This window comes from Maniola hyperantus, chromosome 9, assembly GCF_902806685.2.
Source record: "Maniola hyperantus chromosome 9, iAphHyp1.2, whole genome shotgun sequence".
Lineage (NCBI taxonomy): Eukaryota > Metazoa > Arthropoda > Insecta > Lepidoptera > Nymphalidae > Maniola > Maniola hyperantus.
In genome coordinates, this window is record NC_048544.1 from 1968177 (window position 1) to 1980720 (window position 12544).

The window sequence follows — 12544 nt, forward strand, 5'->3', positions numbered from 1 at the left end:
CTGATAAACAGGATAAATGCTTGGTTCACAAACTTTTTGTCTATTTAAAAACTTTTATGACTTAATATCTATAATATTTATAGTGATAGTAATAATCACCTTGCAAACAACTTTTTATAATGTTTGACGCAGGTAATTTCCAGGACTAAACTTGTAATTTGCATAAAATTGAAATAGTTAATAAGTTAGATAAAAAATATTATAATTAGGTAGGTATAGACATAGTTAAGATAATAGTATGTTCTTTTTGAGAATAAATTCTTTAAACCGATGTAGAAAGACTAATTACTTATACAGTGCGACAAGGCTCTCTTGGCACTTGAATGACATTGACAGGGAGGCGCTGTTGGAGAACAAAGGCTTAGAATATTCAAACAAGAACAAAGAGAACACTTGGCGGCAACGTTAGTTCCAATTTTCACCACGCGCCCAGATAGCCTTGTCGCACTGTACAATCCATGCATAGTTTCTGCCAGCGAGAACTCTCTCTCTACTAGTTTTTCGCACATAAAAGTAAAACTTGTTTACTTAACAACGCGATGCTCTCTTGGCGGTCAAAACACTCGGGCATTTTGCCTCATATGTATGCACAATGTAAATAATTAATGAATGCACTCGCACATTGCCTAGCTTTACAGTAAATGCACTGACACCACACTGATACTCTGGATGTTTAGCATATCTAAAACTTTATTTTTATTTTTATTCGTTATAGGCGCACGCTTGACCACGATCACAACTGATGGGAAGTGATGATGTGGCCTAAGATGTAACGCGTTTGCCTCGAAGGTGCCTATTCACTCTTGTTTTAAAGATACCCGGAGTATTCCAGACCCTAGCCATGCGTATAAGGAATGATGACGCAAAGCGTTTCGTACGCGAAGATGGAACGTTGACGACATAGGGGTGGAAACTCGCCCGGTGTCTTGCGGTACGGTGGTAGAAAGGTGAGGGAGGGACAAGATCGAACAGCTCCTGAGCACACTCTCCGAAATATATCCTGTAGAACACCGATAGGCCGGCAACTTTTCGGCGGGGATCAAGACTCTGAAGCTTCCCCAAAAGTGGTGAATCTTCACCTTTAAGTCTCCTGACTCGACGATCAACGGCGTCTAAAGCGGCTAGTTAGTATTTAGCAGAGCCATCGAAGAGATGACTGCAGTACTCCATGCACGACCGGACCTTGTAGGAAGAGTTATAAAAGTAGCTCTAGCAGTCTAGCCCCTAACTCATCCCTAACTTCTCGTACTTTAGGGATCATGGGCGTGCATAATTTTTTGGGTTCCGTAGCCGAATGGCAAAAAACGGAACCCTTATAGATTCGTCATGTCTGTCTGTCTGTCTGTCTGTCTGTCTGTCTGTGTGTATGTCACAGCCACTTTTTTCCGAAACTATAAGAGCTATACTGTTGAAACTTGGTAAGTAGATGTATTCTGTGAACAGCATTAATTAAGATTTTTAAACAAAGATAGAAAAAAACAATAAATTTTGGGGTTCCCCATACTTAGAACGGAAACTCAAAAATTTTTTTTTCATCAAACCCATAATATGTGTGGGGTATGTATGGATAGGTCTTCAAAAATGATATTGAGGTTTTTTATAATTTTTTTCTAAACTGAAAAGTTTGCGCGAGAGACACGTCCAAAGTGGTAAAATGTGTCCCCCCCCCCTGTAACTTCTAAAATAAGAGAATGATAAAACTAAAAAAACTATATGATGTACATTACCATGCAAATTTGCACCGAAAATTTGGTTTGAACGAGATCTAGTAAGTAGTTTTTGATTTATCGTTGCAAAATGACGATAAAATACGATTGTACTACGGAACCCTCAGTGCGCGAGCCTGACTCGCACTTGGCCGGTTTTTTATAAGTAGGTATAGGGTGCACAGGCGGCTCTCCATATACCTAGGTAATCAAAAAGGCATTGGTCTACTATTCAGTTTCAACTACAACATTATCACACCTCATACTAGTATCTGGCTAGCCAGGCGGATTTGAAATCAGGCGCAATCTTTGATGCGTTCCGGCTACGCTTCAAGGCTTTCCATTAAATTACGTGTAAGTAATAGGTATGGACTATGAAGAGCGGTGATAGCCTAGTGGTTAGGAGGTCGTGGGTTCGATCCCGGGCACGCACCTCTAACTTTTCGGTAACTTTGTAATTAAATATCACTTGCTTTAACGGTGAAGGAAAACAGTGAGGTTTGCATGCCCGAGAGTGCGTCATATTGTTCTGAAAGGTGCGTTAAGTCTACCAATCCGCACTTGGCCAGCGTGGTGGAGTATTGCCAAAGCCCTTCTCATTCTGTGCTGAGTGCTCCCAATTAACCCGCCCGTGATCAGCTGTAGTGAGCCGGCCATGGGTTGATGATGATGATGATGATGGTTTTTTTAAAATATTTTATTTGCCAAATTGTGGGTACATAACAAGTTAACAATAACACAACAATCCCTTACACAATCGACTGTCACCGACAGTGTGCAAATATTTAGGTTGAAATTTATATTAATATCAAAATCGAAAACTTTAGTCACTTAATTATACTCGTATATTTCTTATTTCAGTGTCTTTGGACACATGACATGTTCAACCTCTTGAGCTCTGAGACACGAACGTGTGATTGTATAGGCTCTGCCGAGAGGCTGCGGCAGCCCTCAACCCCCAATGGCCCCACCAACCTCTCGGTTATATTGACAGAATCGCGGGATGCCCGTTCGGTACTTGCTCTTGGCGTTTTCCCGGGGCGCCTTCTTGACTCCCTACAAATTATGGTATGTCTCCTTCTTGTCCCTGCTCACTCTCCCTCTTCCCTCTTGGGGGCTAGACATCACTAGTACAGGCCACGCCCAAACACATCATTTATTACTGCCATCCATAAACGTAGTCACCTAGGGAAACACGTATACTGCACCCGGAAGAGGCGAAAGCATACCGGCCAAGAAGCTACAGCCTGACGGCAGTCAGTTTTGCACAGGAACTGAAAATGGGGGCGAGCAGAATAGATTGGAGCATCAATAGCTCAACCGAAAACCGAAAGGTCGACGGTTCATGTTCAAACCCCGCCCGTTGCACTATTGTCGTACCTACTCCTAGCACAAGCCTGACGCTTAGTTAGGAAAGGGGAATATTAGTCGTTTAACATGGCTAATATTCTTATATAGAAAAAAAAGATCGGTAACGGTCAGCGTGACCCAGGGTCTGGAAGAATCCTGCACAGTCTATCTACTCATGGTCTCGTCGAGTCGCGAGATAATTTAATTATACCCTACTAGTATCTGGTACAAGAATAGCTAGCTATGGCGAGTGGGAAAGTCGACCCATTTCACTAACCTTGTAAGGTTTGCATGCTGCAATACTTGATTGTTATCTAAATGCATAAAAGGAAAAGGTGACTGACTGACTGACTGACTGACTGATCTATCAACGCACAGCTTAAACTACTGGACGTCTCGGGCTATTTCGCATGCAGATAGCTATTATCACAGTATTATTATGTACGTCATAACTATGCCCAAACCATTCTCATTCTAAGAGGAGACCCGTGCTCTGTAGTGAGCCGGCGATGGGTTGATCGTGATGATGATGGTGAGTGGTGACCTAGCATACCTGCAGTGTTATACTACCTAATGTTTACAATTCTGCTCACGTTTATGCGCGACTATTGACCTAGTTTCCGGTTTTGTGTAACGTATACATTAAATATTAGTAGGCGTGTCATTGAAATAATTAAACACTTGATATGCCTACTCAAATATAATTATGTAGTTTTATTTAATCTTTCGTGTTTATTTAATTACTAGCTTATGCTCGCGACTTCGTCCGCGTGGACTACACAAATTTCCCCTTAGGAGTTGAATTTTCAAAAATCCTTTCTTAGCGGATGCCTACGTCATAATAGCTATCTGCATGCAAAATTTCAGCCCGATCCGTCCAGTAGTTTGAGCTGTGCGTTGATAGATCAGTCAGTCAGTCAGTCAGTCAGTCAGTCAGTCAGTCAGTCACCTTTCCCTTTTATATATATAGATGTTAATAATCTAATTATATATGTACATATAGGTATGCATATTATAAATGCATTGTTGTTTTGTTTTGTTAGTTTGTCCTTCAATCACGTCGCAACGGATCAATGTAATTTTTTGCATGGGTATACCAGGTGACCAGGAGAGTGACATAGGCTACTTTTTATCCCGGAAAATCAAAGAGTGTTGATTATTTTTGATTATTTTTTGTAATGTTCTCTTGTACACAATCTCTAAACTAAACTAAAATGACACGTCTAAATCTATTGCTATCCCTGTCATAATGTGGCTTGCGGAAAAGGATAGCACTAGATTTAGACCTGTTAATTTAATTTAGTTTAGAGATTGTGTACAAGAGAATCGGCCCCATTGTGAGATTATCGTAAAAGATAGATATATGCTATTGTGGACTTTTTTAGGACTATTTAAGAGGAACAATTCCACTGAACAGTTTCGTGTAACTTTATCTATTTACGCAGCGCACGCCACAGAAGCTCACAGATGAGACGATTTTTTTTACATTATTGCAATTTTCGTAGGGATCTCAATTTTTTTGAAATTAAAATAAAACTTATGTCACTCAGGAATAATGTAGCTTTCTACCGGTGAAAGAATTTTCAAAATCGGTTCCAAAGATTACCCCCTACAAACAAACTTAACGACTACCTCATTATAATATTAGTATAGATATAGATTACTATCTATAGATCTAAGACTAAGTAGGTACATTGAAATGCGTGTATGTTATGTGGAGTATGGGCCACCGCCGAACTGTGCTGTGGTGCAACGTGATGTTATAACGACGTTACATCATGTTAATGTTCCGCTAACGTCTTCCAATAGTGACAGAATCAAGGCCAAGTAAGTAGTCTATGAAATATTTCAACATCTCAATCCATCACCGGCTCATTATGAGCATGGGTCTCCTCTCAGACTTTTTTGTTTTTTAGGGTTCCGTACCTCAAAAGGAAAAACGGAACCCTTATAGGATCACTGTGATGTCTGTCTGTCCGTCCGTCTGTCCGTCGTGTCTGTCAAGAAAACCTATAGGTATAGTTAGGGTACTTTCCGTTGCTTAGAATCATAAAATTTGGTAGGTAGGTAAGTCTTATAGCACAAGTGAAGAAATAAATCTGAAAACCGTGAATTTGTGGTTACATCACAAAAAAATGTGTTCATGAACAATAACTAGTAGTGCTTATTTCAATTTTCAAACTAAGATAACTATTCGAGCAAAATGTCGGAAAAAATACCCGAGATACGGAATCCTCGGTGCGTGAGTCTGACTAGCACTTAGCCGGTTTTTTTTAATTCAGACAGGTAAAAGTTAGCCCTTGCCTTACCTAGTTACCTAGTTACCTTTTTGTAGGGGTATACTCTCTGGAACTACTGAACCGATTTTGAAAATTCTTTCACCAGTAGAAAGCTACATTATTACTGAGTGATATTATTATTATTATTATTATTATTAAGCCTTTATTTTCCTTATCAATTAATATTATTTACAGAGTTTCTGAATCTATTCTAATACCTAATCTAATTATATTTGTTAGTATGTTAATCAGTGATATTATGTTGATGTGTGTGTGTGTGTGGGTGTGTGAGCGTGTGTGTGAGCATGTGTGTGCGTGTATAAGCGTATTGTATAAATGTGTGCGTGTGTATTTATGATTGTAGTTGATTGTTACAGTTGTAGATTTGTGTTAGTAAATTAGTAGTTATTTACATATTAATTGAATTTTTTGTACAATTTTGCTTCTTTATAAGTATATTTATATGTTTTTTGATAAGGATCCCTCATTGGGTATAGGCCTCCTCCAGTTGGTGCCATTTCTCTCTATCCTTGGCTTTTTTAACCCAATCATTTCCTGCTATCTGTGCTATATCGTCAGACCATCGCGATTTTGGTCTACCTACTTTCCTTTTGCCTTTTGGACCTGGCCATTTGGTTGTTTTTAGAGTCCATCGGTCATCTGTCAGTCTCGAGACATGCCCTGCCCACTTCCATTTCAACTTTAGAGCGTGTGTTAGAGCGTCTGTTAATTTTGTCTTTCTTCTTATTTCTTCACTTTTTACCTTGTGTATTTTACGTAAGTTTAGAATACTTCTTTCCATTGCCCTCTGGCATGTTACTACCTTGTTTTTGATATTCTTAGTGTACACCCATGTTTGACTGGCATAGGTGAGGCAGGGAAGTATACATGTGTCTATAACAGTTCTTTTTAGATTTAGTGGATTTTAGACTGAGTGATATAGTAGGCTATATTTTTTTTTCAAAAAATTAGAGATCATTACGAAAATTGTAATAAGCTACCCGTGCGAAGCTGGGGCGGGTCACTAGTTGTTTATTATTTTTGTATAATCCATGCAGACAAATTGGTATTTCGTAGGATTGCAAAGATGTGAATCAAAGCATTACAGATGTGAAACAATTCGCTGTGATAGCCTAGTGGTTAGGACGTCCGCCATCGGAGGTCGGGGGTTCGATCCCGGCACGCACCTCTAACTTTTCGGAGTTATGTGCGATTATCACCATAATATCAAGTGATATTTAATTATGTACTTAAAACATACCGTTAAAGCTAACGGTGAAGGAAAACATCGTGAGGAAACCTGCATGCCTGAGAGTTCTTCATAATGTTCTCAAAGGTGTGTGCAGTCTACCAATCCGCACATGGCCAGCGTGGTAGACTATGACCAAAACCCTCCTCACTCTGAGAGGAGACCCGTGCTCTGTAGTGAGCCCGTGATGGGTTGATCATAAAGGTGGGTCTACGCTAGGCAAACCGAGCACGAGCCGAGACGACAGGGGGAACGCAGCCGAGCACAAACGAAATGCTCGCAACGCGCTCGTTCGAGGCTTGTAAGTCGATCCACACTAGACGAATTGTGTTCGGCTCGAGTTCGGTTCGCCTAGCGTAGACCCACCTTTATGATGAATCAAAGCAAACTCGCGAGCGGCTGTAATACATAACATGAGGTATTTAGGCCAAGTTCACAGTATACACTTAGGTGCAGATTTCACTTGTGTTGCAAGCGACGACGCGTCATATCGCGGATTCCAATAATAAAAGCGAGTCTGCACTTCTGTGACTAGTGGCGGATTGATAGTCTTGGCCGCCCTAGGCCCCAGGCCATGTAATACTTAAGTAGGTACTACCCGTGCGCAATAAGTTGAGACCTCGGAGGCGGTGACGCCACAGACGCGTGGTTGTACTGTAGACAAAAATCGGAGCGCGTCGTCGTTGCGTGGCGTAAGCAAGTTAGAGACTAAGATCTAAGATGTTAAAAAAATGGCGTTGTCTACAGTACAACACGGGAGCTTGAGGGGAAGTTACAGGGGAAGCGGGCGGAGGGTTGCATTCCAGGCGAGTCTCAACTTATCGCGCACGAGTAGTATAGGTAGTTCAATTCACGAAAACGCGCCCCACTCTTTCTCGTGCGGGGAAACCACGGGTGCGGGGAGTGATTTGTACCTAATTAACCGACTTCAAAAAAAGGAGGAGGTTCTCAATTCGTCGGAATCTTTTTTTTTTTTTTATGTAGTATGTTACCGGATTACTCGAAGACGCCTGGACCGATTTTGAAAATTCTTTTTTTGTTTGAAAGGGTATACTTCAAAATTGGTCCCATTTAAATTTGGTGAAGATCTGATGAACATCTTCGAAGATAGATAATGGATAAGAGTGAATTGCTCGCGATCAGTGTAATAGCTTAGTAAACAGTAGATTTTTAACCAGTCATAGCATATTTTAATACCATGGGGCCACTAAAAATTGTGAAATAATATTTTTTTACAAAAAGAATAAAAATCGACTTCGATACACAAACACTAAAAATTGAAAAAGAATTTAATTTATTACCGAATATATTATGTATACAAGAGTTAATTTAGTTCCATAATAATATTTTTTGGGGTCGGTGCCAATTAGTGCTAGTCTTAATATATAAAAGGAAAAGGTAACTGACTGACCGACTGATCTATCAACGCACAGCTCAAACTACTGGACAGATCAGGCTGAAATTTGGCAAGAAGATAGCTTTTATGACGTAGACATCCACTAAAAAAGGATTTTTGAAAATACAACCCCTAAGGGTTGATATAGAGGTTTGAAATTTGTGTAGTCTACGTGGAAGAAGTCACGGGCATAAGTTAGGAAAATATAATAAAGCAAATCTATTTATTACGAAGTGTTTGCAACATCCTTTTTTTGATTGAAAACTAAGATTAGTTTGATGGAAAATCACAATTCAATTTACGAGTTTGAACCATCTTTGAACTCTTGATTAGGTACCTATTAACCTGACCTACACCAATTAAACTTATTACCTATACCTATCTACTTTGCACAACAGAGGTACCACATTAAATATTTTTATTTATTTATACTTTATTGCACACAACACAAAGTAAACATATAAAAAACCTACAAGGATCTTAATCTTTAGAGCCTCAATAGCTCAACCGGTATAGGAGTGGACTGAAAACCGAAAGGTCGACGGTTCAAACCCCGCCCCTTGCATTATTGTCGTACCTACTCCTAGCACAAGCTTGACGCTTAATTGGAGAGAAAAGGGGAATATTAGTCATTTAAAAAATGGCTAATATTCTTTAAAAAAAAAAAAAAAAAATCTTATAGCTGTAGCATGCAAAGGCGGCCAGGCGGCGCTTCTCTTCTAAGCAACCTTTGGCGAAAGGAATCACGAAAGCACGGGTTGGTGTGGCAATCAGATAAAATTCGGTACCACAGTGTGGATAGACCCTAACCGGACTTCTAGTATGGAAAACTATTGAGTGAAAACTACAGTCATGCGTGTGTTACGCATCTCTGGGTACACTTAATAAAGTTTATTGGCCTTGAATTTCAAGTATAAATAACTCTATGTAGATTGTAGGTACACTAGCAAATGGCTTGTGTGATATTATTTTCGTCAATTTGGCGAACATTTTAACAAATTATACTTTTTTTTATTTTTTTTTTATTTTTTTTATTCATATACAAGTTAGGCCCTTGACTGCAATCTCACCTGGTGGTAAGTGATGATGCAGCCTAAGATGATAGCGGACTAACCTGAAAGGGATATGGCAGTTTTTATTGAACCCATACCCCTTTGGTTTCTACACGGCATCGTACCGGAACGCTAAATCGCTTGGCGGCACGGCTTTGCTGGTAGGGTGGTTTTTTAGGGTAGGGTTTAAAGGAAAAACGGAACCCTTATAGGATCACTTTGTTGTCTGTCTGTCTGTCTGTCTGTCAAGAAACCTACAGGGTACTTCCCGTTGACCTAGAATCATGAAATTTGGCAGGTAGGTAGATCTTATAGCTGACATTTGGGACAAAATCTGAAAACCGTGAATTTAGGGTTAGATCACACAAAACATATAAAATTGTGGTCAAGAACTAATAATTAGTATTTTCAACTTTCGAAGTGAGTGACTATATCAAGTGGGGTATCATATGAAAGGTCTTCACTTGTACATTCTAAAACAGATTTTTATTTATTTTTATGCATCATACTTTTTGAATTATCGTGCAAAATGTCGAAAAAATACGACTGTAGTACGGAACCCTCATTGCGCGAGCCTGACTCGCACTTGGCTGGTTTTTTTTATTAATAAAATCGGTCAGGTGCTAGTCTAACTCGCACAAGAAGACCGTACCATCGCGCAAGAAATAACACTTTTAATATTCTTTAATTTTTGTGGGGGTAATTTTGAAATTTTTAATCTCTGTTGTTATAGCGGCGATAGAAAATACACATTCTGTGAAAACGTCATGTCTCTACCTATTATGGCTCACGAGATACAGCGCACTAACAGACAGACGGACGGACAGAAGTCTTAGTAATAGGGTCCTAATCAAAAAGTGTACAATGGTACCCAACGTGTTACGGATATTCGCATCCGCATCTACAAATGCGGAATATGTGCATTAATTCAGAGTCCACATCCGCATCCGCGTCTGCGGATGTGAACTTCTAATAATCCGCATCCGCGGATGTCAAAATATTGTAAACGCAACAACCCTGGCATAGATCAGTCAATCCGTCAGTTAGTCAGGATAAGGTAGCCTTGTGGTTAGGACGTCCGCCTTCTAATCGGAGGTCGGTGGTTCGATCCCGGGCACGCACTTCTAGCTTTTCGTAGTTATGTGCGTTTTAATTAATTAAATATCACTTGCCTTAACGGTGAAGGAAAACATCGTGAGGAAACAGCTGCATGCTAGAGAGTTCTCCATAATGTTCTCAAAGGTGTGTGAAGTCTACCAATCCGCACATGGCCAGCGTGGTAGACTATGACCAGAACCATTCTCACTCTGAGAGGAGACCCATGCTCTGTAGTGAGCCGGCGATGGGTTGATCATGATGATGATAGGTACATAGGTTTGTGAGTATGCAACCAAGGGCTACCTTGCCATCACATAAAAAAGCTATTATAATGTTTAATTTACCTTTAGGTTTCTTAGTAGTTTGCTCACGATAATAATTATGTTTATCCTATTTCATTAACCTGCAAATAAGTATTAGATACCTAGTACCTGTATATGCTTCTTTACTACATACCTACCTATTATCTCTATATATAAAAATGAATCGCTAAATGTGTTGCTCATCGCTAATCTCGAGAACAGCTGAACCGATTTCGCTAATTCTTTTTTCATAATATTCCTTGAAGTACCTACGAGGATGGTTCTTACGGAGAGAAAAATTTAAAAAATTGCCTGAAAAAGAATCAACTGTTAGGCGGTACGAAGTTCCCCGGGGCAGCTTGTATGCTTATAAATAAAACGTATGAACCGTTTCACAACATAATCTGCAATAGACTAGGCCACCAGAGCGCCAATTCACTGGTTTTTCTCCCAATGGTCGTGTTAAAAATGCGTATTTTGAGGAAACTTCGCGATTTTTTGTATTTTATTTTATTATAAAGGCACACAAAACAGGTTTCAGCTATAAATGGTCCAAATAAAAAAACAATAGATAAATAGATAGATAGATAGAAATACTTTATTGCACACAAAAAATATTACATAACATGACAAAGAAACTAGAACTAAAAAAATAAATAATTGTATAGATAGATAAGAATTGATTAAGATCTAAGCGGTAACCCTTAATATGTGTACACAACAATGCTTAAATAAATATATGCACTAACTAACTGATAAGATACAATTTATAAAACACAGAAAAAAGAAATTGACAATTATTATAGAATATATAAAGTGGTTTAGGTAACTAAATAGTTATAAATATTCGAATGGTAGACAAATGAGTATTGAGCCAAATTGTGCCTATCGTGTTTTGGCTCTCGTAATTCACTAAAGAATATCTTTCATTTTTATAATATTTAAAAATAAAGATTTGTAGTTTTTGAGGCCAAAACTTGATTCTTTGAATATCCGATATGTGTCTCTCAACACCGCTTTTGGGACGCATATCGCCTAAAGTCTGATCAAAGTCAAAGTGCGCTCTATTTATTTATTTATTTATTACTATTATTTAATAGGAACGGGCATAAGGCCCAATTACACGAATTAAATTATTAACTAACATAAATATACTTACAAAAGATTGAAATTGAATTAAGTTAAAATCTATAGATATCTATAGATCTCAGCCTTAGTCCGTCGTTGCTGTTGCTACAAATGTTCATGGGTGGTGGTAATCACTTAACACCAGGTGATCGGCCTGTTTGTTTATCGCTATTTATATTTAGGCATATAAACAAAAACCAACATAACATGAGATAACATCACAATTTTACGGACATGGCAATAGAAAAAACTAGGAAATTACGGTAGGCGCGTAATTCGCACATTTACTAATACATTCGTAGGTTAGTGTCAATTACCGAGTCTATACAAATTGATGTGTAGTGACACTAGTGCGAAAATATTGGCCTAGGCCCTAGTCACATTATAATTCAAAAATGTTTATCACATTGTGGTTGGTCAAGTAGTAGATACATCATCATCATCATCATCATCATGATCAACCCATCACCGGCTCACTACAGAGCACGGGTCTCCTCTCAGTGTGAGAAGGGTTTTGGCCATAGTCTACCACGCTGGCCATGTGCGGATTGGTAGACTTCACACACCTTTGAGAACATTATGGAGAACTCTCAGGCATGCAGGTTTCCTCACGATGTTTTCCTTCACCGTTAAAGCAAGTGATATTTAATTAATAAAAACGCACATAACTCTGAAAAGTTAGAGGTGCGTGCCCGGGATCGAACCCCCGACCTCCGGTTAGAAGGCGGACGTCCTAACCCCTAGGCTATCACAGCTTGACGTCCTAACCCCTAGGCTATCACAGCTTGACGTCCTAACCCCTAGGCTATCACAGCTTCAGCTACGGTCTGGTGGGAGGCTTCGGCCGTGGCTAGTTACCACCCTACCAGCAAAGCCGTGCCGTCAAGCGATTTAGCGTTCCGGTACGATGCCGTGTAGAAACCAAAGGGGTACGGGTTTAATAAAAACTGCCATATCCCTTCCAGGTTAGCCCGCTATCATCTT